This window comes from Bacillus rossius (genome assembly GCF_032445375.1).
Source record: "Bacillus rossius redtenbacheri isolate Brsri chromosome 9 unlocalized genomic scaffold, Brsri_v3 Brsri_v3_scf9_2, whole genome shotgun sequence".
Lineage (NCBI taxonomy): Eukaryota > Metazoa > Arthropoda > Insecta > Phasmatodea > Bacillidae > Bacillus > Bacillus rossius.
In genome coordinates, this window is record NW_026962013.1 from 21,460,211 (window position 1) to 21,488,044 (window position 27,834).

Here is a 27,834-nt window from a genome sequence, read left to right on the forward strand (position 1 = left end):
TCCCCATCCATAAAGAAGGCATCTGTTTGGAATTGAAGGGGTTGGGTTCGGAGATATGGTTGTCAAAAGAGGGCATCGCACCAATTAACTTCTATGGGGAATCGAGTGCCGAAATGGATGAGACTGGACAGAATGTTACTGAGTGTAGAAGGTTACAGAATGCCCTAGAATCTTCCAGAATCTTCTAAAATGTCATAGAATGTTCCATAATGTTTAAGAATCTTCCAGAAGATTCTATAATGTTCTGGAATGTTCCGGAACGTTATCTAATCCCCAAGAAGGTTCTCGAGTGTTCTAGAATATTCCAGGATGTTCTAGTATTAGAATGTCCCAGAAGGTTCTGAACCTTCGAAGGGACTTTCTGGCTGGCTTTTCCCGACCGAAGCGAAGGTAACTCCACTAGTATGTCATAAAGTCTTGTTGAGATCCAACTCACGACCCTCGCCTCATGCGAGGAATACTTTTTCATTCAAGGCCACTGAGGACCCTGTATCCGCGTTTAAGGCCTAAATAAAGTAGTGAAACCTTTTTATAAATACTTAAATAACTATTTCAGTAGTTTTTGGATGCAATATTTATCATGATGAAAACTATCGTAGATTGAAGCAATATCATTCGTAGGTACACAGCAGCTTATTACTTTCATTGGAAGATAGATTTTATTGGGGTTCGACATAATTATTATTCATTGATTCGTGGCAGTTAATGTTTATTTTACCCCAATTTTGCTTACATTATTAAAACACAACCTGTCAAAGTTAGAAGTACTATCTTAGTATTTAAGAACTTATATTTTACCTCTGTATTAAACGTACTACATTTTCTGAATATTTATGTATTGGATAAAGTTTTTTTTTCTTTCAAATATTTTTTCTCTTCCCATTTTAGATCTTTTGCGGACATTTTTAGCTTGTAAAGAATTAAAACCTCGTATATTTGTATTTGCTCAATTCAATAGCTAGATTGGTAGTATGTTTAATTGGTAGTTTTTTTTTCAGCTCTAAAATACCCTAAGATTTATTTTTATCGCGGAATAAAGCTTCTTCAAATTCTCTTTGTTGTATAAAATGCACGAAACTTAATGCGATCACTGCCTGGATTTCATAAAGCAGTAGGTATTTGTAGTTTAGGGTTTATTTATTTATTCTATTAAACGTTTATTCTTAAGAGTTTATAAAAACTATGCCAAATGTTTGCAAACGTTCCGACAAAATTAACGGGTTTTGAAAGAAAAAAAAAATCTCAAGTGTGGCGTTATCTTGGCCCAAACAGGACAGAAGTTTTGACATTTTTTTTATTACCGACGGACCACTAAGACCTTCTGCGAGACATTCATTTGTCTTGCAAGATCATAAAACCGCAGTGCAGGATGTTTTATAGCTATACATGCTGAGCCCGCCAGAACGTATACCAACTACTTATTTCTGTCGGTTATTTTATTTTGGCGAACTGGGGGTTATTCTCTTTCTTAGCGGACGTCGCTGCTATATACGTAGTTCTTGAGAGTGGGAAAAGTGCTGACCATTAAAAGAGACCCTCTCCCCTCCTTATTTGTCATGAAGAATGGGTTGCGTAGGAGGAAGTTGGTAGTGGAGCAAGGATTGGGGAAATTTTTATGGAAGTTGGCGTGTTTGACGTCTGAATCTCTTCCCTAGCCGGAACCTAACACGCAGGCAGCTAGCTTCTCGTCTGCGAACTCTCTGTGCGTACGGCAAAAACACGCAAGCCCTGACGTGGCTAGGCATGAGACCGAAAAACACGGAATTGTCTTAGGACGACCTCAAAATTATCGTTACAGTGACGAATTAAACAATGGGACCAGGTCGTACAGCCTTCTAGAGATCGGAAATTCGGAGAGAATAACTCGGTTGAGTCGATTCGCAAATAAAGAGGAAAACAGGGAGAAAGAAAGAAAGAGAGAGAGAGACGTAAGGAAGCGGTGAGAAAACATAAATTTAGGCATCAGTTACAAAATTATTTAGGTGTGCAATTAGTTATATACGCTCGTTTATTTTTTCGCCTGTCCCATTTGTATAATATTTTGCTATATACATATAGTTTAAAAAATTGTTTTTTATTCTCGCCAGCAACAGCAGATTACCATTTATTCAAATCAAACATAGGTAAAATGTTTGCTCCATAAATTAGTGAAGAGTTGCCAGAACAATTTCTTTAAATATGTTTTGATCATAATTTCCTAAATACAATTAATTATGTTTATTACTTTACAGCATACAGCGATAGAGTTGTTTCCAATTGTCGTAATTTTCCATACTTCTTTGTGTTAAAACCATCTTTTTTTAAATAGGTTTGAGCCTACTAGGAATCAGGTGCGCGTTGTTTAAATTCTTCTTGCGGCCAGAAGTGTGTATATCTGTGTTAGTAAGTGTATATAGGTATGTTGTACAAGTCTGTGGCCAGCTGATTGCAATCGAAAGCTATTTAACAGGTTGTGCGTCTGACAGCAATGATTTGTTCCCATAGAAATCACCACCACTTGGTGCGGTTTTTTTTTATTGTTTCCTTCCCTCACCAACATCCTTCCTTTTTTTTTTTCTCTGCAATAGTCTCACAAAACGTTTCTAGCTCCGGTTTTTTTTTTTTTTTTCATTCGGCCCACAACTCGCCGCGCCGACGGTAGGGCATTAAGGGTGATTTAGAAGTAGCGGCCTAGTGGGCAGCACCGGCTGTGGTTTCCGAGAGGGATCCTAGCGGGTATGTGTAAAAAGGGGGGGGGGGGGGTGGTCCGGGTGGGGGGAGTGGGGTAGCAGGGGGAGTGAAGGTTTCTGTGCTACCGCACTTTCGTGTGGGGGGGGGGGGGGGGGGTCAGCGTCAAAGAGAGGGCGGTTGTTTTTCTCAGGTCTCGTAAACTGGCCCCATCAGTTTTCTCCCCTGTGCGGAACAAACAAGATTAACTGTTTGGTTTGGGGTGGTAGGGTGGTGGGGAGGTTGGTTGGTTTCTCCTCGGCGACTCGTCATCCTGGAAGGCGGTCCATTTGTCTTCCAGCTCGTCGCGTCGCGGCGGTCGCCTCCATCGGTCATCGCCCCCTGGCGGGCTCGCGAGGGCCGCAGGTGGTCCCCGCCACCCGGCGGTCATTAGCCGCCAAGTTCCCCAATCAACCAAACTTCGTCTCCCCGGAGTAACTTCTGTTGTGTCTGAAGCTGGCAGTTTCTTCAGGGTTTACCGGGCGTCCTCTTTTTACCCGAAAATCCCCCCCCCCCTTTTTTTTGTATCCTCGGGAATTGTCCGGCAGGGTATGCCAAGAAATTAGCAAAATTCCTTGTTTTTTTTTTAAATAAATAAAAATAATCACGTATGAAAGGTGTCCGAAACAGAAAAAAAATGTGATATCGATACATCGTGATGGACGAGAGTAAGATGCATCTCGTCGGATGCATTTAAGAACATGGGCGTGGATATTTTTTTTTGGGAAGAGGGGAAGGGGACTCTGTCCCCCTTGAATTAAGAAGCACCTCACTGAGGGGGGACCCGCTTGCGCTTTCAAAATGGTGACTGGTGGAACGGGTTTGATGACAAAACTATGTTCTTTCTGTGTATTTGAATGTGTTCTGCTTATTGCATGCATATAGGTTAAAATATGGGCAGTATACAACATACAGGCACACTTTCCAGAGATGAATAATGTCGGTTCAAACCCACGAGCAAAACTCTTGGGCCATGTGGGGCCTCCTTGCGAATTCTACAGATTTGCACCTCTGGTTAATTATATTAATATATGTCTTGGACATGTTACTAGATTACTTACAGGTACTTATAGTTTTTAATTCATTTGTATTATGTTTTTTTAACCAATTTTCCTGTGTTGTATTCTCTGAATAAATAATAAGCTATCGATAACTCTTTATATTTTTGAGAATTTTCGGAAGAAAATTGCAGAACATAAAATACAACACATAACATTACACATTCAGAAAATATTCTCTCGCTTCGTTATGTTACGGACAGTTGCTTTCACGTGTCGTCTTTATGTGCTAATCAACTGGTAACCCTAAGTTTATTTTGTTTCAGTAATTTTACAAATTGATTAGATTAATAATTTTAATACGTATTTTGTGTTCAGATAACTATAAATGCAATAGGCTACGTATATATTCTTTGCAATTTACATCAAGATCAACTCACTGGCCAACGTAATGTACTTTTTAATAAATTTATTCTTGAATAAAAAAAATTGAGGGTGGATTTTATATCAACTTTCTATGTCAACTATACTCAATTAACAAGAAGCAATAACCATCTAACTTATATTACAACTTAAAACTTGTTTTAATAATTTTATGTCAACTTAAACCTATCAGGAAACAAATTGCGAGAATGACTCATTGTCATGTAGTCTATTCAAGGTATTAATGATCAGGTCATCGATTAATCTATGAGAATTTAGCTGATACTTCGTATTTATGAAATGAAATTGAGAAATATTGTATATGTCTCTCCCCCCCCCCCCCTACATGTTTACTTTTAGTTTTCTTCCCAGAATCCAACGTATGAAAACCTTCGTGGAAACATAATAATGTTTTTGTCAGCTTGCTTTAATAAAAAATTTAAAAAAATAGTCGTATCAAAAATAATAATAAATCACCTAAATGATGTATAGGCCTGTAAGGTGATATACTCATAAAACCAATCAGTTCTATGTTTCTCTATTTGCAACTATACAGTGACAGAATTTGTCGTGAAAGAAAGGTGTCGCATTGCACACGATTCCACTTTCTAGCTTTCTTTTCGTGGTCATCAGAAAAAGAAATCTAATTAAATATTGTGTGAGGGGGTCAATCGTATTTCACCGAATTGTGATCATGTGGCCTTTGCCACGCGTGAGCATACACATATCGCATCGCCCGTTATCAAAGACCACAGCGAAATTCTTTCCGTCGGTATCAATGCAACCGTTTCATGGGCTAACCCAAGGCGGTGGTGTAGTGGTATTGTGTGATATTTAACGCATGCGTGCCGGAAAACTGTGTGATGTTTATCTGCGGAAGGATGGTAAAGGGAGAGGGGGTGATGCTTGCCCCGCGCTAATGACGTCGGCTGGGCAGGATATTCACGGAGGCGCGTGTATGCCTGTGAGGTAGTCGCGGAGCGCATTTCTGGAAAGCGGGGACCCCGAAGAACAATCGGATCGGTTAATTTGGCGTTCGTCCCAAGGGTTGTGGGGGAGGGTGGGGGGGAGGGGGTGGTTTCCACAGTGCGCGGTGCTCTGGTTCCAACGCCGCGCGCGCACAAAGCTAATTGGCGCCCCCCCCCCCCCCCCCTTATGGAACGCAGCGCCCAACAGTTCACGGGCGTGGCTAACAAGAGCGCGACGTGAACGCACCATTGAGTCGCCTGTGCACCCCTTCCTCACCACCCCCCCCCCCTCACTACAACATCGGCAACACGCTCCTGTAGCGCCACCCGACCCCGCGTTCGTTTCGTTGCATTTAATTAGCGGACGCGTTTTTTTTTTTTTTTTTCGTCCGATCGAATCGAAGGGAGGGTAAAAGGTACAGTTTGTGCGTGGGTGGTAGGGTGGTTTCGCCAATGCCACCGTTACGAAAAAAAAAATAATAAATTGGCAACGCTGGTTCCATGACGCGTTGCAAGTTACGTTTACGCTTGATTTCGCCGTGTGCGCACAGTTTTTGTAATAACAAAACGAATCGATGCGATTCACGTGTGCGTGTGACCCCCCCCCCCCCCTCCGCAAGTAGTCATATATTCATCCAAATGTAGTTTGTGTCTAATTTTAATTCAATTTTATATGTGTACTTTATTTCATAAAGGATTTTAGGTAAATTAAACTGTCACTGACGTTTGATCTGAAGATTCCTGAGGTTTAATTTACTGTATTTTATTGATTAGTGGAGAAAATTTAAATGTACTCAATATAATAACCGTACATAAATAACATACAAAAAACCGACATAAATATTAGAATAGTATTAAATGCTAGAAATTATACTTATCAAACTATTCTTATACTACGATCACTGGCTTAACAAAGAGTAGAGATTTGTTTAGTTAACTACCATGCTCTTGTTTGTATAAAAATTTACAACTAGTTCAATTTTTAGAAATATTACACATGTAAATGTATCAATTGTTCGTTCTTATCTTATACTAAAGTGGTGGTCCAGTTAGATTCTTAAAATAAAAGCTGTGTAATGTGTTTCCGTTTACTTACGGAAATAAAGGGATGCGATGACGAATAACTACGAAATCATGCGTGTGTCGCTTTGCACATGTTTATTGTGCGAATTATCAAGTAAATGATCAATAAAAAGAAATTCTCTAAATTCTGATTTGATACAAATAAATGGGAAAGTTTTTCTGTTTTTTTCCGCATCACAGTGCAAAGTCGAGAACTTCTTGTTCGTCCCTAACCCTCATTACTTTGAAAAGTAGGTTGTTAGAATAGAATTTAAAAAACTTTTCCTTTTTTTTTCGGCATAGAAAGTTTTGTTAGCTTGTCTTGTATGGTAGGCCTACTGTTCTTAACTCGGCTCCAGTCTGATTTTCGCAGACGGTGCATGGAAAATTTAAGTCCTTAAATCACGACTTTGCTGGCCGGTTGAAGCATACCTAGTTTTGCCTTCAGTTCGGACTGACACTGGACAGTTCTGCCGTGTCGCCGCAGTAGAATGAAATACCTGGCAGAACACGTGACGCACGTGTGTCAACTGAACGGAGACCCGGCCGGCAGCCCTACTCGCGTCAGTTTCGGCTGCACGTGCACGTCGGACTGCACGTGTACCCAGAACTGCACGTGCCCTGCACGCTGGGACTCTTCAGCTGATACACGGGCAGAACGCAAGTCAATGCGTGTCCGTTCGAGAACGATACGTGCCGAACAAACCCGCTGCTGCTGCTTACTCGTTCGTTGGCAGATGACGTTGTGACGTTGCTCAGTCCTTTCATTTGCGGCCACTTATATTTTTTTCAGCGAATCGGCAGAGAATACACACAGCAAAACTTGGTTACGTTCTGTAGTTTGCGACGACGTTTACTGAATCCACCACGTTGCTATGCTATGATATGACGTAAAACGATTGTTTTTCTTTTTTTCTGAAAAAATAAAATACGTTTCAAAGGTGCTTAACGTATTATTATGAAAAGAAAATTACAATTTAAAATATTACTACGGTAAAGGTCTTTATAGATAAACTTAAAATAACTTTTTTTTCGTATTTATTCCTCTACCGCAAAGCTGCTCTCTTAATAATTCATTCCCAGTGTGATTCTTGTATGAAAGCGGTATTGTGAAAAATGGCTTAATTGCGTCAGCTAATATTTAAAATATAAACTTCTGTAATGGCACACGGCTGGGTCTCCAGATGCGTTAAGGTTTTTTTTTTGTGGTCGAAAAAAAATTGTTGTGAATATTAATTTTAGCAGTTATTTAATTTTTTGATTTAAAGTTTTAATTTGTCACATGGGCAAACAAACATAGCTACTCCTACTTTTGAGAGTGTATTTATAGGGGCATGTCTTTTTCGCCAAAATATTTCCAGAGTAGCTGTACGTTAAAACACTACTTGTATCATCGTGTTTCGTGATTTGCTAAGATTGTTCCAGCTACTCGCCCACTGATGGCACACGAATCGCGTTAATTATGTTCGAAAGCAAATGCGTCCAGAATGGCCTAGTCAAATAAGGCAATGGCTTCTCTTGCAGACGACCGCCAAACATAAAGAAGAGATCCCTGGCACGGGCATACCTTATTGCTAGAGACTGGAAAAAAATCGCGGGTTCAATGACCTCTAGGATAGACTACTTGAGCAAACATCGCCGGTTCATTGGCTACTGACATGTGAAGCGTCTCAAATCGGTTACATGTGATTCGATCGTTCTTTGATTGAGGGTCTTTAATTGGCCAAGAGGCCTCCAGCTTAATAGCGAACCAATAGCAAAATCAGCACAAAGGTATAATTAATTAAATTTTTAGCATATCACGAAATAAAACCCACGAATCTTTCCGGTCTCTACTTATTGCAGTCTAACGAACTGTGAGGGTGTTTTTTTTTTCGCGGAAAAATACATGACCCTGTGAATTAAGTGGTTTTTAGTGTTTTTTTCCTGGATCAAAGAAACACCCTCGCGCAGTGGTTAACCGAGGGCGAAAGAAGTCTTTTGCCGCCGCGAAGCTCGAGTTGCCGGTTGACGGAGTCATTCGTCCTCGCCGCGGCCAGGGCGGAAGAAGCGTCCCTCCTCTTCTCCGCATCTCTCCACATCTCTCCCGTGTCATATCTCTCTCCGTCCACCCGACCCGGCCATTACCTCGCGTTCCCCCGCGCGCCGCCCGAGGTCGTTATCTCCTGACTGACGTCACTCGCAAGGCGTCGACGACAACCTGCCGTAAATAACGTCTCCCTTTACCGGCGCCTTGTTTGCATCTCATCAATATTTTTTTTCCCCACCCTTCTTCTTTCTTCTTCACCGCGTTCTTCAGCACCGCGCTTTCTTGTGTTATTCTATTGTACGCTTCCCTCACGCTCTTCACATCTCTCCGCGTAGCCTATACCTTGTTGCCTTGGGAAAGGAGCCACGGCGCGTCTGTCTTCTTGTTTCCTACCCACCCTCCCCCACACCTCTCTTTTTGTTATCCTGTTTCTCAGTTGCCCTCGCGATGCTAGCGAGGAATATTCCGGGCCCAATGTCTTGGAAAAAAGCTCTGGCAAAGAATGCGCCCGACACAGAATGTGAAGTCGCGTGACTTTCGTTTTGTGTCCGCGAAGCTTACAAAAAAAAATTCCCTTTTCGGCACAGCCTAACATGCGTAGGTAGATTTCGAAGTATGTACCTTATTTATTCTGGAAAATTTTTGGAAACTTCTATGAACTTCTGAAACATTTAAAGAACTTAATGTAGGTACATAACATATTCATGTTTCTCCAATATTACAAAATGATCGATTAAGTATTTGCCCATTTTCCATGCAGCGAAAATATGAGGAATATTTTTGACTCAATGTATCCAGCGTTCAATAGTTTACAACGCAGCATTGAATAGCGTAGAACGCATTTCATATTATATATCAACTAAGGTAATTATTTAATTTTTTTGATCTTCAAACACTATTTTTCATCTCTTGCACTAATAACGTGGTCGTATAAAATTTTTCTTTGCACCAAGGTATAAGATAATAATAAGATGGTTTAAAATACATTCAAACAAAATTGATACTAAGAAAGTTTTTTTTTTTTTTTCAACTTATGTTTTTACGGTAATAATTATTTTTATCAAAACCTGTTTCAGCCAAAGTCTTACATATATAAAGTTAGGAATCATACAATAAATTATAACGGATGTGATGTATCTATTTTAAAAAGTAAAGTTTATTTTTTTTTTACTTTAAACCTTGTTAATTCTACCCCTTGGGTAAACAAAAATATTTTTTAAGAAATTTTTTAGTCAGTATTTAAACAGTTAAACAAAAATAAGAATGGATTCGATAGTGTACCGGGTAGAGAACGGTCCCATACAAGACAGGCTAACAAAAAATGTTATGCCGAAAAAAAAAATATATATATATATGTTTTTTTTTAAATTCTTTTCGAACAACCTTAGAGTCCGATTTTAAACGTGCCCCTAACTGTTTGAGATTTCCTTTTCTGTATCTTTCAGAGAATTCTGTTTTACCTCCGAACTCCTGGTTTCCAACAAGTAGTTGCGAGCGGTTAGACTGGCGGCCGTGGGTGTCGGGGCGAGCTGGTTTCACAACGTACCGCCCCTCCTCTTCTGCTTTACCTCCTCTCCCCTCGTGGTAACTCCGTCGAGGGGACCCGAACTGCCCCCGGGGCAAAGGGAGAAGTAAGGGGGGTCGGGCAGGCAGTGAGCGGCGGCCCAAATTTAATTACCTCCTCGTTTGGCCCGTTGTTCCAGCCGGCGGGGGAACGAGATGACCGCGCCCTACCGAGGTCGAGAATGGCGTAATTGGTGGGAGTGGCCAAGGGTTCGGCCGGATAGGAAGCGGTGGGGAGGTACATTTCCTGCCGGAGTGACGTCTCTTAGCATTAACCTCCCCCTACCCCCCCCCCCCCCCGGGCCGGAAGGCGAACAGGGCGGCGGGAAGTGACCCCTTTTGCAAGGGACGGAACGGTAACCCCCCGCGCGCATTGTCGAGTTTCGTCGTCTTACCTCTCGGCCGGCACACCGGTTACACCACCCCCCAGCTGTCACGGCGATTAGGTGCTAGGAGAAGGGCGGGCACGACCGCCTGGTCAGGGAGTGTATTTGTGTAAGTGCGACGCTCGCCGGTGTATCTAGCGCGTAGCCGCCTCCAAGCGCAAAACTGTGGACCAATTTTATTGCATTCAAGAATATGTACCTGGTTGATTTACTTTACCCGTATCATGACTTTATTATTTTGTTTTCTTCTTGATTCCGTGCATCGACGTACAAAGTATCTATCTGTCCACGTACTTTCCCGTTTAAAATATATACATCATGTAATCATTCTTTGCGAAAAACCGATTATTTGTCCACGCTCGGTCGAACACGAGTTTTTGTGTGTTCCGAAGCCACTGCGCCGCTACCGCAGTTGGCGGTAGCTGGACGCGAACTGGCGACCCGAGAAAAAAAAAAGTGCCCCGGGAACCATGTTCGAAACACGTTCTGTCCGTAGGGATATACATGTATGTATATGTAATATAACGTTATTTCACAATTTCCATCCTCCAGCTTTTTTTATATTTTTTATTTTTTTTTCTGCTTCGCCGGTCGACAGAATTAAAGAGTGCTCTGGGCGGGGTTGATGGGGTGGAGCGATGGGGGGGGGGGGGGGGGGGGGGGAGAAAGCTGGGTGGATCGCGCGTGTGACGAATAGTCCAGGGACTACCCTCGTTTCCCTCGTCATTTTTTTTCTCTCTTCACCGGCCCCCGTATTTCAACGCATCCTTGGAATATGTTTTAATTTACTCAAATTTTTGCTTTCCCCCCCCCCCCCACACCACGCCCCTCTTCACTCGTTTCATATCACCCCCCCCGACGCTCACTCGTTCCCACGACCGGCGCTATCTAGCCCCGAGATTTATGTCTCGTAATAAACCATGAGGGGTTGAATAAGGGTGGGGTGTTCGCTGGAAGTTGTGCGCGCCCAGCTTGAAAAAAAAAATCCGGCGCTTGAACGTGCTGTTGCTGAAAGTATCGACAGCCCTAGGGCTCCAACATCCTGCCTCCCTTTTGTACTTCGCGTTTCATTATTATTATTATTATTATTAAAAAACTTTTAATGAGGAGAAAAATGGCTCTGTGAGCCATCGACTGAATGGAGACAACATAACCCGTTTTTTTTTTAAATTTAATGTTGGACGTAACGCCTCGATGATAACGAGGTCGTCAAACACTTTAAAACTGTACGATACAAATCTTGAATACAGCAGAAGGAATCTTTCACAGCTGATGGGGGAAACATACTTTCACTTTCATGGTGTGATACTACTGCTTCGCAGTTTCACTCCCGAGACTTGTGTACTATTAACAGCAGTTTAACCCAATGCCATAAAATATGTAACTAGTGTCTAGGCGAACTATGCCCAAGCAATGAACGAATTTGAAGAACCAATCCTGAGTGTAATGTTATTAAAAGAAATTTCTTAATCGCATGAGAAAAAAAAATCTCGCCAAAAAACACGCGAAACTAAAGCTTACATACGAGCAAGACAGTTACAAAATAGACCTTTCTAAATTTTGTCGCTGTTGCCCGCATTCAGACAAACCAAAGTGCCAAGTATTAAAAACAAGTTAACAAACACTTGACACTTGTCTTACTTAAAACATTTGAAGACATAATTATTTTCTTCAAAAAAGGGAGTTCCTAGCAGCTCTGACCTTCCTCCAATACTGCGGCGACTAGATTAGGGGCCGTAAACTAAATTTATAACAAACAAAAATTAAGTGGAGGTGTTTTTGCAAAATTGTGTCAAGTGGCCGGTATTTAAATAAAGGTATTTAAAGAAAGATTGCGAGGAAGCAAGTGAATGATAAATGGACCCGAGAGATGTTCAAAACGGCGGACTATTGGCGCAGAAGCAAGTGGTGTTATCCGGATGTTCGGGTCAATTCCGCCCAGTTTTCAAGCTCACAGATGCATTACAAACTCGACCATTCGCCAAAACTACGTTTAAAACAAACTTATTGTGGCCTCTAAACGAATTTTTTTTTTAATTTTCCATTTGAACTGTCAAAACAAAAAGTGTTATTTCGGGCGAAACTGGCACATTTTTGAATTTATATAATGTAATTAGCACCACGTATGTCATTTTGGAAGCAGTTAGCACAATTGTTATTAAATAGAATGTAATTAACACCATGTGTGTATTTTCGGACGCAGTTTGCACATTTTTGTGTTAATGGAATCTAGTTAACAACCATATATATCATGTCGGCAAGTTTAGGTTTTTTAGTTTCAACCTTATTTATTTTGATTTTGTTTTCTTTCATATGCTGAGAGCACAGTCATAAAATACTCTGTGACAATGCTACTTCACTCATTCAGGAATAACACCCAATGAAGAATAAAATAAAATAATCAGGATCTATTGTCAGCAGAAGAAATATTATCAGTCAAAAGAGTGTTGAATTAAAAAAATGTATATTGGTAACTTCCACCCAATAACATCTCAGCTGTCAGGTGCACGGCCAATCAGAGGACTGCGCGCCTGTCATTGGCCGCGCCAGGCGAGGAGGTGGGAGGTATAGTCACCACATGTTTTCTATCTGTTTTGAATCATCGGTGGTTTCCTCTGTTCTTAGCTGTGTTGGTTTGTTTGTATTCACAGTTCTTGTCGCAACTGCCTCGTCGTTGTCAGCATACTGTGTCCGCCAGGACTGTAATTGTTTATTTATACGTCTTCGATCTATTCTCTCCAGGAATTTTCTGTAATGTCTATATTCTTTAATTTTTTGACATCGGCTAATGTTGGATTGCCTCCTGTGCATTTCCACATTCATTTGTGTTTCTATGTTATTGAGGTTTCTTACGTCCTACGATGTAACCAGCAATGTCGACTTAAATGTTAATCGGCTCTTAAGGCCTACTTGCGTTATTGCATTTCCATGTAATTATTTCAATTATAAGGTGATTTCTGAAGATTTTTTTTACTGTACATGAATTGCGTATTGTTTTGTTTAATATGTTTATCACCAAATAATTTTTAACGTTATCTGATATTTACTAAACACGAGGCATGTTATAATGGTTATTAGAAAATGTGTTACTAATTCCGTCGTGGAATCTCATAAATTATATTTTTCCCTTCGTTTTTTACATGTTGACAATGCTTGAAAATTTACTTATATCGTTTTGTTTTCAAAGTATTCCTTCAAAAAATCTAGGAATAGCAAAAAAGAAACAGAAACATGATATAAGGTTGAGGTTTAACATCAGTGAAAGTAAGAAATAAGGGGGGAGGGGGAGAGAGAAATAGAGAGAGAGAGAGAGAGAGAAAATAGAGCGAAAAAAATATTGTCGGTAATAGAAATTGTGGGAACTTTTCATCCGTCCGCGCGCACTCAAGCGCTTTCCTCGTCGCCATACCAACCCTTAAATCACTATTCCTCCTCCCTCGCCGCGCCAGCCAACCACCAGCGGCAGACAGTTTGTTTTATCCCGCCTGCCGTCGCCGGCGATGTTCGCGAGATTCGGGAGATTCGCGAGCACTCAGACCCAGACCCAGTTCTGCATGTCGCTCGCGATGGGTCGCCGGGCGCGGTGAAAGGTTCCCATCTGCCCACGTCACAGCTTTCAGGTGGAGGGGAAGAAAAAAAAAATATATAAGGGCTTCACATTGGATCATTATGCAGAGAAATGCTTCAAGACGAAGGGACCTTCAGGTACTGTCTGGTCACATCCAAACTTCGTCTCTACCAACTTGAACTTTAAATTTAGTAATAGACTACCGAAGGTTGAGATAGAATGGTTGTTTTTCGGGTAAACTCTAGATCTGAAGTTGTGGAAATGTGTCGGTGAGAAATGTTTGAGGTTCGGTTAAAACTGCTTCATTTGATTTCCACCGACCTCATATAGAATTATATCCTGTCTCAAAAAAAGATTTTTAATAAATTGTGAATATTTATCAGCCAGAAATTTTTGCTAAACATTGTTTTTTTTTTAATTCTGCTTATTGAGACATCTTATTAAATTTAGGAGTAGCTTTTAAGTTTTTCATAAAACTTTCAGGTTGGACACTCACATAAGAAACGCTTCTGTTTCTTTAAAATATTTGGCTTTGGCGTATCGTCTAAATGAGATTTGTTGACATGGAAATCGGATTCAAACAGTTAAATTCGATAGTTTTACGTTGAAATTCCACTGATTTGTAGAATATTAAAAAAATTATTTGACTCGCGATAAACATAATACTTACCAAATGCCCCACATACTTAATACACCTCAAATAAAAAGCCGTTCGTGCATCGTAGGTTTTTTTTGTTGTATTATTAAAGTGTTGTTTACGTTAGTTCTGTTACATGATTAAATTTTCTCAACTTTTTTTTTCTCGAGAGAGGGAAGGATTTTAAACGTTTAGGTGATCGTAACTAAAATAAAAGGTTGGTAAGGTATTGATATTTAAAGTACTTCAAATTTGTGAAAATGTATGTACTGTCGCAAAATAACAGTGGGTGTTTTATTTTATTCCGACCGCGAAGTTGCACGGGGGAGGGGCGAACTTCGTCTCTGATCGTTGGATAGCTGTATCTTTAAAGTGTGTCCCCCCCTCCATCAGTATCCTCTTATTCTGTGTACTCCTACGCAATCAATGCATGTCCTTGCATACCCTAATGTCTGTGCCCAGGGTTTTCCTGTGTCTATGCGGGTTGTACCTGGGCCCAACTTAGCATACTTATCCATATATGGATAATTTGGTACACACATCAGGTACAACAAATTTAAGGTGAGATCATTCCTGCTTTGAGAGTCATGAACAATATAAGTATATTTATTCACAATGAAGCTACACTTTAATAAATGCTAAAATAGCGTATAGGAATTGTCATATTGGTTACGACTATTCAAAATATAATGTGATAGTACATTTCTACATATTTTAATACTATATTGTTTACATAATTAATACCAAGACTCGTGGTCCGTAGTTTAGACATCTTGTAATACCGATTGTGTTAACCGTGTATCATAAATTTTGTTTTTCCTGAGATATTTTTCAAAATTGAACTGTATCAGTATAATACATGTTGTGCATAAGTAAATGGAGCTTTGCAATAGTGTGTTATTATGTAGGCAACCTTATTTTAAAGGAGTTATGTTTTAAAATGTTTCGTGATCTGGAGAAATTATTGATAGTACTGCATGATTTGGTTTAACCATTGTAAATAATGTGTATTAGTCTTATAACACTCATTCTCATGTTGTCTTATTTATATTACCAAAAGGAAAAATAATAATACTCAATCAAGGTTTTAAACTAATGGCCATCACATTATAATATCGCACAAAATATGCGTTATATCTTTATCATAGTGCTGTTTATATTCGAACAAGAATGTTTACGGAATATCAGTTTGAATGAAGAAAATAAATATGGTTTAAAATAACCAGGAGACTGTTTGGTATTTAATCAGCAGCATTCTTGTGTATTTTCAACTTTATTAGTGCACGTCATTTTATTTTTACAAACGAAATTTTTTTGTCATTTACGGAAAGCCAAAGGAAAAATTCTTTGTGTTTGGAACTTATAAAACTACACCCTTGTATGTGTTTTACACTTAAATTTTGTCAAGGATAATTAACTAATGTGGCGTTATATTGTTTAAATATTACGTGATTATGTCTGAACCTTTTTTTATTATTTGATATGACAAACTTAGACCGATTGCCTGCAGATAATTTAAAAAAAGGCAGGTATTTGGCAAAATGAGTATTGTGCGGCTAAAAATAAGAAAATAAGAATCAATGCGACTTATTCACGTAAAAGTTGTAGTACATATATTCATGCCACATAACCATTAACAGAAACGAGTAGTTTTGAATTTTGTTCAGAGACCAACCTAACCTTCTTTAGATCCATCATTTATCCCGGGTAAATCATTTCTGAGTATAAATGATTGTTGCAAAACATTAATAATATTATTGAGCATGTTTGAAATAATTATTCCCTGTATTAAATGAAAGTAAGCTATATGAAGGGGTTAAATGAGCGCCATACGTACGCCATAGCGACGACGTCTTAAGAGTGGTATATAGAGAAGCGGCTACTCAGAATCCGGCGCGAGCAGCACAAAATACTTCTAGCCTGGGCGGAGTTTAGCCTTGGAGGAGTGGCCTACTAGGAGCGCGTCCTGGCGAAATGATGTCGGTGGAGGGGATAGACTCGGTTTACCCTCCCTCACTCCATGGTCATTCCCTCCTCATGACGGCGCGGTACGGGTCGGGATGTCTCGACAGCATTGCTACCTGCCTGCCTGCCTTCCCCGTACGAGCGGAGCGCCGCGCGAGCTAACAGTGGCTACATACAACGTTTCATTCAACTCAAATGTCAAATAACGCGAAAAGTATGTTTGTCGTAATGGTAGCATTTTTTTACGCGTGTTTAGTAGTTCATAAGTAAAAAAAAAAAAGATAAAATGGATTACTATGTTTTTGCTAAAAACACAAACTTTTACATGAAGTGGGAAAAGTGATATTACATCGTAATTTTCGAAGTCACGTGGATATTAAACGTTACATATCCTCCAAGGAACATGAAATTACCTTATTCTGCAAACAAATCTTGCCGAAGTTAAATATATTTTCCGAATCGATGTTATGTATTTTTTATAACTCGCATCTGTCAATGATAGTTGTAAAAGCTTTTCGAAATACATACATATTATGTACTATTTTTTTAAAAAAAGTGTTCGTGTTTTTATAACATGGAATAATCTCATTTGTAATTGTTTCACTTGTGTCATGGCAATGAGTTATCATGCAGGTAGCATATATTTTATTTGGACGTGGTATAAAAAGGCACTATACAGAAAATCGTTACATAATTCCACATTATAAAACATGTATTTATTTCACACGTAATTCATACATTTTGTTTCACACCAATATACAATGTTCATTATGTTATAAAAGACAAATAAATTTAAAAAGAGCACTATAAATTAAACCAACGTGGGCACGAGTTACTTCCAAGAAAGACAAATTTAAAAAAAAAAACTGTACGGTATAATAGACATTTTAAACACAAATATTTTTACATCACAAAAACCTTTTTCAAAACAGTTTGCAGAAAAGTCCAACAATCTTAAAAGTATGTAGATGGCCTTTAGAGAGGTATTTAAGAGAAACAAATGCTTAAATAGAAATAATTTTACAAATCCGATACAGTAAACGACAACAGATTATTTAAACAAGTTTAGTAGAATTACACACAAATTGGTTTTTACCTGTGACGCACAAAAAATGTACATAAGCTTTATATTTTTAACTAGACAGGCATTTATACTATTCGATTTAATGCACACACACTTTTAAAACAACAAAACACAGAATTTAATTCAGCTTACCACTGAAGCAAAATATTTTTATGGTCGCTATTATACATTTATTTCGTTTCTCCTTTTTGTTAGGACTTACCAGACAAGAAGTTTATGCATACCGAACACTCTTTTTATGAAATTCTCTTGTTTCTCATTTAAAAATTTTACAAAATTTCTCAATTGGCTGCCAAATGAATTAATTTCCTTCAAAAGTAACAGTTACGAACACCTCAGTATTTATTCACCTAAACAAGCAATGTCTTCTATAATTTTAAACACCATTGCTCACTTGAGCATTTAACCATTCTGGAAAACTTAACTCAGCTTTAAAATTTACATTATAGGTAAGACATTTTATTTTTTTACATATCCAAAATAATTACGGTAATGATTCTCTAGGTAGCCACTGAACGTGACCACACGGGCTATACTTTCTTATGCACTCGTAGGTGCTGGCATACTAAAAATGAAGGTTCATGAAAATGCTTGGCATGGTTAAACGTTCTAGAAACAATGAGCAAGAATAATTTCCAGTATGAAAGGTGATAGTTTATGAAGCAAAGTGAGCAGGCGACTTAGATTGATAAATCAAACAGGTCACTATAAAAATTAGTTTGAATGATTATCCAAGACCAACATTTTCTTGAAAGTTCTGCAAAAGCTTGAAAAATGTTCACGTTTAGTGTAATCAGGGTGTAATATTCGGTTTTGTTTTGGACGATCTTCGTTTTCCCATGCATTTTATCTTATGACTTCTGATAGCCTCTGTTATGTGCGGCGGATCCCGAATTTCCATATTTCTTGTGTGTCTAGGATCAACTAATTCCGGAAGAACGCATTGTGTGTAAAATAAAACGAGTTTTGGTTCCATTTTTTTCTTTCCAGAATGTGTCGTCTCTGAAAATTTCCAATAGGTACTTTTAATTTATTTTGGCTCGAAGTCCAGATGCCAAACAAGCAAATATCCCTTCTGGTTATGTGAAGTTGACCCTGGACTTGGTAGAAATATTCAGGATCTTTTTTAAATGAAATGACAGTAGGACTTTCTTCAGAATATTTCAAATACTTTATTTTGCCTTCTCGCATGGCTTCATTTATGTCCATTCCATATGCCGAAGCAGGACACTATTTCTACGAGACGACCTTCGCCAACAAGGCCATCGGGTGTTGCGGCAAGAAATGGGTGTTCTTGGTCAATAAAAAGACCAGCTTTACTTATATTAATTTTTTCCTGGTCTTCTAGCTATTTGATGACTATTTCTTCGGACTGCCTGCCATGTTGTACTGCTGGAACATTAAGTATGTCATGAGAGTATATTATGGCTCTTACTAGGTTCTAGCAGGTTGTTGTTGGCTTCAAATAGGTTCAAACGTTTTATTACAAAAATTCTAAATCAGCAATAAATGTTTGTTCTAAATACCTTTCTTTCCTGTTGAACACTGCTCATTTCATACGCCATTTTATTAAGTTTTCAACGATGTTGATGTTTTCTATGATGATGGTGTCAGACACTTCCGTGGACCAATGAAAAACACCGGCTTCCGTTTCCAGCAGTTGGATTGGTGGCTGAAGTTTGGCGTACGATTTGGTGACTGTCCTGCAAAGATTAAAACAAAATATATTTGTGACATGTTGAGTATCAAAATTCCAAAAGTAACGAAATTTCCTATTTTGGCTCTCATATTTGAGTACAATTTTATAGTTGTGTGTTCCGCTCAAAATGTTGATGAATTACTCTTTAAAGGTAGTGAAATATTCAGTTAATTCTATAATCCTGCCTATAAACTCTACCACTGTTCGCAAACTAATCAGTAAATGTGGGATATGATGTAAGAGAGTTTTATTGTACACTAATATGACAAGTCTAATTCCAGAATGTAGGTACAGCACGAGATACGGGCATACACATGCATGCACGTACAAACTTGCATACAAAGAAGTAACATTCAAAAAAAAGGAAAGGCTACGTGGAACAATAATAATTTATGTCATATATTTACTGAATGTTTTTTGTTTGCAGGAGAGCCATATTGTATATCGTCCTTTACTAGAAAGCCTACGAGGCGAAAATTTTTCGCACTCAATATTTTTTATAAGGAAACATGGACAATCACCCAATGACGCACTTGAATATTGCAACATACAGCAGTAAGGATTCCTGGCGTTTTTCCAGCTAGCGGCTACCACAAGTAACACAATAATTTGTTGATAGTCGAACGCATTTGTAAACTGAGACACGCTCAAACAAGGGAAATGAGGTGGGGGATGAAGAAACTGTCTTTTGGAACCGAACACAGTGAGTTATCAATAGCTTGCCTTCCATTCTCGCAATTATTCCCCCACCCTCATAACTTCACCCATACTGATTAATTTAATTATCTTTCGGCTTGTTTTATAATAGCACTAGTATTTTTCACGTCACATGAACTTTTCTTGGACTGAATAAATGCCCTATTAGTTCACTTTTTAAAATTACTAATTGAAATTGATAATCGATGACGTATGTATGGTCGTCAAGCCATAATAACTTCCTATGACTTGCATACAACAGTAATACCGAGTATCTAACTTTTCTTTAATCTGTCCGTAACACTAGGCCTATATATATTTTTTCCAAGAACAAATCCATAGAAGTTCAATTACTGAACTGAAAATTATTTATATGAAAAATTTAAGCCTTTCATTAGACTCTGAACGTAATAAAATGCTAATTATAAATGTTATCGTTAAATACAGTTCGCAGTTTGTGTAGTATAAAACACTGGCTACTTACTCCTCATCAGGATTCAGAACCATATTTTCATTCCCTGCGTTGCTTGATCCTGGTAAAGAAAAATGAGCCGTCAAATTAGCTGTTTGGGGATCAGTTATTGTGCTGTTGACTTCCTCTTGAACTGCACCATATTCTTCAACTCTTCGGATTTTTCTAAAAAATTAAATGCATTGTACAAACTAAGTTGTAAAATATGTTTCTTAAAATAGTTTTTAGCCGGTTTTGGAATTCTCCGGTGTTCTTTTACATTGATAAAAGAAAAATTAATATCGGTATCGCTATATATTACCTTTGTTTCTGGTACTCAATCAGATCCGTTGGTCTTCTTTTCTTCCGTTTCGCACTTAAATAAAGTCGCCCTAACTTACCGATTAATTTGTCTTGCTTTTTTTCCATGCGTACCGACTAACAGATAATTGCGTCTTTTTTATATTATGCGAAAGCTCACAAACAGCATTAACGAACCATTGATCGAATCAGCAGACTTAAAAATCTTTTACAATGTAGTTTGCTACCGAGTGAAGATTCTTTTCAAGCTACTCGCCAAGGAAATCGTCTGTCCCATGATAGTCCAGGAAAGATATGAAAAAAACATGGACAAATTGCAAGAAAAGGTTTTTTTACATCAAAATTCGCAGAAAAATTCATAGAATAACATATCCAAAATCCACCGAAATCCACTTTCTTTTGGTAACTTTTTTCCGGGTTTTGTCCCGGAAAAAACACGAAATAAAATAATAACTCAAAAACGGTGCATGTGATGACAAAACCTGTAGAGGCAAAAATTAAAGAAGATTAACTTTTCCATAACATATCCAAAGTTCAAGAAAATCAGCTTATAAATTCTGCTTCGTTTTCCGGGATTAGTCCCGGAAAAAATATTAAAAATGAAATAAATCGCAAATTGTGCACTTTACAGCATAATGGTTTAGGAAAAAGATAAAGTAAACAATGTTTATCATAATATATGAGAATTTAACACAGATCAACATTTAATTTTTTTTTGTTTTTCAGGAAATGTCCCGGTAAAAAGTTATCGAAAGCAAAAAAAAACGGAAATCGTGCACTGTACTTCAAAATCAATCGTGAATTAAATTATGGGCAAAAAAATTGCATTATATAATTGACCTTTATCAAATTGTGCTTAAAATTTGTGTACTATTGTCCTGGCTGGTATATGTAGTTACTATTTATACGATTGAATTCCCATTCCCTTGTACTGAGTGATTTTATGTATCCATGTGTTATAACTCTGCAAACGATAAAATATATAAAATTAAATTAAATATGTCATTGACGGAGGATATTTACTTCATCAGTTACCTTGGCCCCATACTGCAACATACAACGAGATCGCTCAGCTGTACGTGAGTTTCATCTTAAAAAATTATGGATTAGCAACTACTGTATTTGATGGATATGGGAAAACTCACAGTACTAAAGACACAGCACATATGAGAAGAACAAGAGGTAATGCATCACCCGTAGTTGAATTCACAGGAGAAATGCATCTATCACTCCGTAAAGATATGTTTCTTTTGAACTAGCGAAATAAAGGACAATTTGTAAGGTTATTAGCAATACATTTACGCGAAGCAGAATGTCCTGTTGTTGAAGCACCAGGTGATGCAGATATTTACATTGTCCAAGAAGCTTTAAAATGTGCAAAATAACAGTTGACAATAGTTATAGGAACAGACACAGATTTACTTGTCCTTTTACTCTACTACTTTGGCTCACAAACACATAACTGTTTGTGTTTAAAAAGTGAACAAAGGCAGAAGAAAACATATCACATTAAGGAGCTAAAGCTGAAGCTCGGTGATGAAATTTGTAGTAATATTCTTTTCTGTCATGCATTCATGGGATGTGACACATCACACATCTATGGTATAGGAAAGGGGAAAACATTGGATCTGCTCCAGAATGACAGTGCCTTCAGGCAACTTGCGAAAGTATTTCAGATAGTATTCCCAGTGTGTCAAAAGAAGACACTGTAAAATCGGCAGAACAGCTGTAGTACGCCTGTACAATGGGTCAAGAAGTGACACACTCGACACTTTGCGTTGTAAAGTGTTTAGTGAGAATGCAGCTACTAGTTCCAAATGTGTACAACCAGAACAATTACCTCCAACTAGTGCTTCAGCTCGTTTCCATTTCTTAAGGGTTTTCTATCAGATACAAGAATGGAAGGGAATTAAGATGAATCCAGAAGAATGGGGATGGAGAAAATGTGGCTACCTTCTCTTGCCAATTTCGACAGACAAGCCAACAGTTCCGGAATGCCTTTTTAAGGTAATCAGGTGCACTTGCAAGGAAGATGGTTGCGGTGCATCCAACTGCAGTTCTAGGAAACACGGCATCTCATGTTCTTCGGCTTGTGGAAACTGTCATGGATCAACCTGTAAAAACCGTGAATTACCTCCCGAGGACTGCAATTACTGTGACGGCTTTTAAGGTAGGGTGTTCCTACATATCCATGCAAATTAGCCAGTTTTCCTAACCAAATACACAGATATTTAATGCTGTGACCTTTTAATATACCATTTTGTTCAGAAAAATATAATCTTTTCCAATATAGTTACAAATTTTCATTTTTCTCATCGAATAACTAGAAATTCGTCAATGAATTGCTTGTTTTTACCATTTTTTTAAATACATTTTGCGTCACGATTTCCAAAATATAAAACTATATTGGAAAAACTGCATTACTTTTCTCGTCAGATTAATACTCTGGAAGCTGTAGCTATCATAATTCTCGAGAAAATAGGCTAGTAGTGGACGCATGTATAACTGGTTTTAAAAAGGGGTATATACCACTCTTAAACAGGATGATTCTGTTAAATAACATTTCGAGCTTATATGTAGGTAATTTTCCGAATTGTTGGATCAGTTTGTTAACATTAATAGAAATATAAAATCACGTTAATGTTTGTTTAGGTAACCTATATTTTAAATTAAAGTACTTATGTATGTTACCTAATGCATGTTTATTCAGTATTGTGTGTTAGAGTGCATCCCAATGTGTGTATATTTTTCTATTTCTTCTCGATACAGGTCACTGGAAATCTTGTGTAAATTTAATTGTATGGTATGTTTTGTGAGAATGGACGTGTCGAATTTTTCTTTCAAACGATAAGCAGTTGAAATGAGTCTGATTTTGTTTTCTGGAATATAATTTTGGTAGATTTCAAAAACGTTTTAACACATCACTAACTGAAAAAAGGAATATAATTTAAGTGACTTTAAATATATATTATGGAAAATGAATATAGTTCGGATCTGACAATTTGACATGGGATACAATGCTTTCTGTTATTTTGCCTACATATTCAATACTTTTTCCGTGGCCGATCACAAAATAAAATCTATTTACCAGATTTCAGTGAATTTAGGATCTGGTAAAGGAAATCTTGTGTGCTTCTGTTTGTCCCACCGAAACTTTTTCAATACGATGTTCCGTTTTCGTTTTATTGAATTTTTAAAGATTTTCCAGGACGAGTCACAAAAAAAACTATACATATAAAAATATATACATTTATATATATGAGCAGATTTTGGTGAAATTAAATTATATTTAATACAAAAAAAGTCTTTAATTTTAGTCACGACTTTCTTTGACGTACGATACGTTTTCGATTTGTCCTTTTTTTTCCAGGAAATTTTCTGGAAAACCAAAAACCTATTTTGTGTTGATTTTTGTTAATTTGTAATATATTATGAAAATCGTTGTGTACTTTAACTTTGTCCTGAAACATTTTGCTGTAAAATGCGCTATTTTCAATTTATTTCAATATTTTAGGTTTTTCCGTGACGAATTCCAGAAAACAAAATAGTAGTTATTAGTGTATTTTTGTAAATTTTTTGTATGTTATGGTAAATTTGGCTCTCTTTAATTTTAGTGTCTCTACCTTTCTTCGTAGAACGCACCGTTTTCCAGTTATTAATTTATTCCGCATTTTTCCGGGACAAATCCCGGAAAAAACGTTACCAAAATAAAGTGGATTTCGGTGGATTTTGGATATGTTATTCTACAAATTTTTCTGCAAATTTTGATATAATAAAACCTTTTCTTGCAATTTGTCCGTAAATCGACCCCTTTTTCTCATAAAATGCCTGGACTATGAATCCTTCAGAGAAACGGTGTTGCTGTGTAGCGGGAGGAGGTTGAAGGGAGGAGGGAGGTTTATCACCGTTACAGATCAGCACTTCCCCTACAGCGGGCGACGTTGAGGCGTGTCAGTGTCATCCCCACCCTGCTCGTCTTCCCGGAGCTTGGCGTCAACCTTCACGTCGAGCAGCACAAGGCAGACACTGAAAATGCCAAATTAGCCAGTTTTCCTAACCAAATAAACTGATATTTAATGCGGTGACCTTATACTTTTAATATACCATTTTGTTCAGAAAAATATAATCTTTTCCAATATAGATTCAAATTTTAATTTTTCTCATCGAATAACTAGAAATTCGTCAACGAATTGCTTGTTTTTACCATTTTTTTAAATATATTTTGCGTCACGATTTCCAAAATATAAAACTATATTGGAAAAACTGCATTACTTTTCTCGTCAGATTAATAATCTGGAAGCTGTAGCTATCATAATTCTCGAGAAAATAGGCTAGTAGTGGACGCATGTATAACTGGTTTTAAAAAGGGGTATATACCACTCTTAACGAAAGACGACTCTCTTTCTATCCACGCTCGCTTTGTAGTGGCGAAGCGTCATACCTAGAGACCGGGAAATTTCGCGGATTCATTTAGTCGCAAGCTAGAATGCAAACCTTCACACTCTCGCACTGTGTTCATGATTGGCACGCAGTTGTCTGGACACGCCCCTCTACGACCGTGAATGCCCATTTAGGAGAGAAGTAAGAGAATCGGGTAGTGCCAAATAACAAGGATAAAAAAGTTCTCGCTAAGAAATCATCTAATGGGAAAGTAAACATGGGTCGAGCGCACCTATAACTTTGAATTCTATCTTGAGGCCATAAGAATCCGCGAATTTTCCGGGTCTCTAGCTCATACCGATGACGCTTCGTCCCAATGGACGGGTGGAAAAGCGAACCCATGCTCGCTTTGCAGGTTACTTCGGCAACATCTGACGCTATAGTAGCGGTGACGGTCCAACCACTGCTTAGCGCAGGCGACAGCTGGCTGGTGTCTGTTCGGCAGGGCGAGAGACTGGTTCATTCCTCTCTGTTACTCTGGCTCACCCTCTCCCCCTCCACCTAACCATACACTTTCTATCTGGTTCAGTCCTCTCTGTTACTCTGGCTCACCCTTTCCTCCTCCACCGAACCATAAACTTTCTCTCCTGCCTTCCTCCTCTCGGTATATAGCGTAACAAGCTGTCGTCTCCGAAACCAACATACCAAGTCGGAACAACATGGCGCTAACTACTGCTGGGCTTCAACCAATCAACGTATGTGCAAGAGGTGGCCATGCACGAATTCCTACGTGAATCTGCTTGAAGCCGCTTTTCGCCAAAGCTGATGCTCCTGGCATTGTTTGTGGGACGCACAAAACGTCGGATAAAGTGCATTGTTTGCATTGAGGAAATAATTTTAGAAAGGATGGTATTATATTCAAAGTATTGTATTCTTAATGTGTAACATCTTAGCTCTCGGGATACGGTCGCATGGAACGGAAATGTGTAACCACGGTGCTGCCATTTGTGGCGGATGGCGCGAACCAATGTTCACACAGACAAAGTAAAACGTTATATTATTATCAGTTCAATTAATTTAAAAAACATAAAGGCAGTATTTTAGTAAAATTCCATGTCTAAAATCAGTTCCAATGCCTACCATTAATTTCGCATATTAAATGTTCTCTAAAAATACTTTTCTTTTCAACCGTACGAAATAACATCCTAAACCGTAACATCACAACTCTAAATCAGTTTTTAACACTTGATAACCCTCTGGTGTGTGCGAATCATTATCAAAACGGGCGTAAAACATAATTTTATTTTCAAACCTCGATATACGTGCAAACATTATTTTCTACAATTTTTTTTATTCTTATCATTACCAATGACTTTCACCTGTTTCGTGTTGAAATCGCTTCGCATCCAGTGAAGGTAGCGTAGTCAAAGGATGGGTATATATTTATGTGTACATGTATATGTCTCGAATTCAACTCTGCAGGAAACGAAATACCCTATTTACTGGTTTTTCTCTCTCTCCCCTCCCTCTACTACTTCGTTTATGTGCTATCCCATCTTTGTTTTCTGTGGGATTTTGTTTTTGTTCTCCGACCTCTCATTTTAGGAAAATATGCAGTTATATTTTTAATATGTATTTCACGCCTTTGTTGAGTTCTTGCTGGGTGGCAGAAAAACAATGGCGCTGTAGTACAGCCCTTGTCATGACCAACTTTGAAAAAAAAAATCCAAGCTTGGATAAATTTTTTTCGGATCAAAATTGTGTGTTTTTATTTTTCCCTGTAAAAAATATATAAGGTGGGACAATTTTGTGGTTGGGAATCAGATTACTTTTGCGTGTTATGATCAATAAATTAAAGTAAATAAAAACTGCCAAAAATAAAACACTTTTTTTTTTTCGGTTCGATACATGTCAGATTACGAGACATAGTAGCTGTCGCTGTTCCGAATTCCCTGGGACTGTGTTCAACTTGGTCTATACGCAGCTATGTGTTTTGATTTGGTATCTATTAAAAAAAATATATATTCCATGCTGCTAATAAATGTTAAGCATGTTTTAAAAACCAGATTTCAGAGTTACAGATTATATAACTTTGTTATCTTATTATTTGCATATCTTAACTAACATAAAATGAATATAATTTGATTGCTAGTGGTTTTCATTGAAATTATCCTACAAAACTTTATCGGGCCCAATTTTACGTCCAAAGTTCAATTTAAAACGTTTATTGCGATCGTCACGCCGAAATTATAAGCTTAAAATAAGTCAATAACATATACACGTTTTATTATAAATGTTAATAATCACATGGCTCATAATGTAATTATTTTTTACAATTTGTTGAACTTCGTGAGCCACAAAATACGAAAAACGAATACGAGGAATAACACGGCATCGTCTTTTAGTACAAAAACGGGTCACGTGAACGATTTGTCTTCCGCAGCAGCCAATCCGGAACGCGGTCTGAAAGAGTGAGAACCACGTGTGGGAGGAGTTAAAAGAACTAACAACATATTGGTGTTGAAATGACAGCGCTGGTCTCGCCTTTACCTGTACGACCATTAAGCTCTACTGTAACAGTTTTTTTTCTAAGCTGTTGTCGTGAGTGCGGTACCTAATTTTCTTTTAATAATTTAGGCTTTGATTAGTTATTTAGTGAAGTATATATAATATTTGTATAGTAAAGAGTAAAGATGTTGAATAATTAGATAATTGGGGTATCGATATAAAAACAAGTGTTTCTGATCGTTGGCGTAAAACTTTTGACCATCAAAGTATAATTTTGAAATTTTTCCTGTACGACCACATCAATGTTCGCCATGGTCGCCTGGATGTGATCGCTACTGGAATTTCTGGGTCAGTGACCTCGCCGCCGTTGTCACTGCGACCGCACGTGAA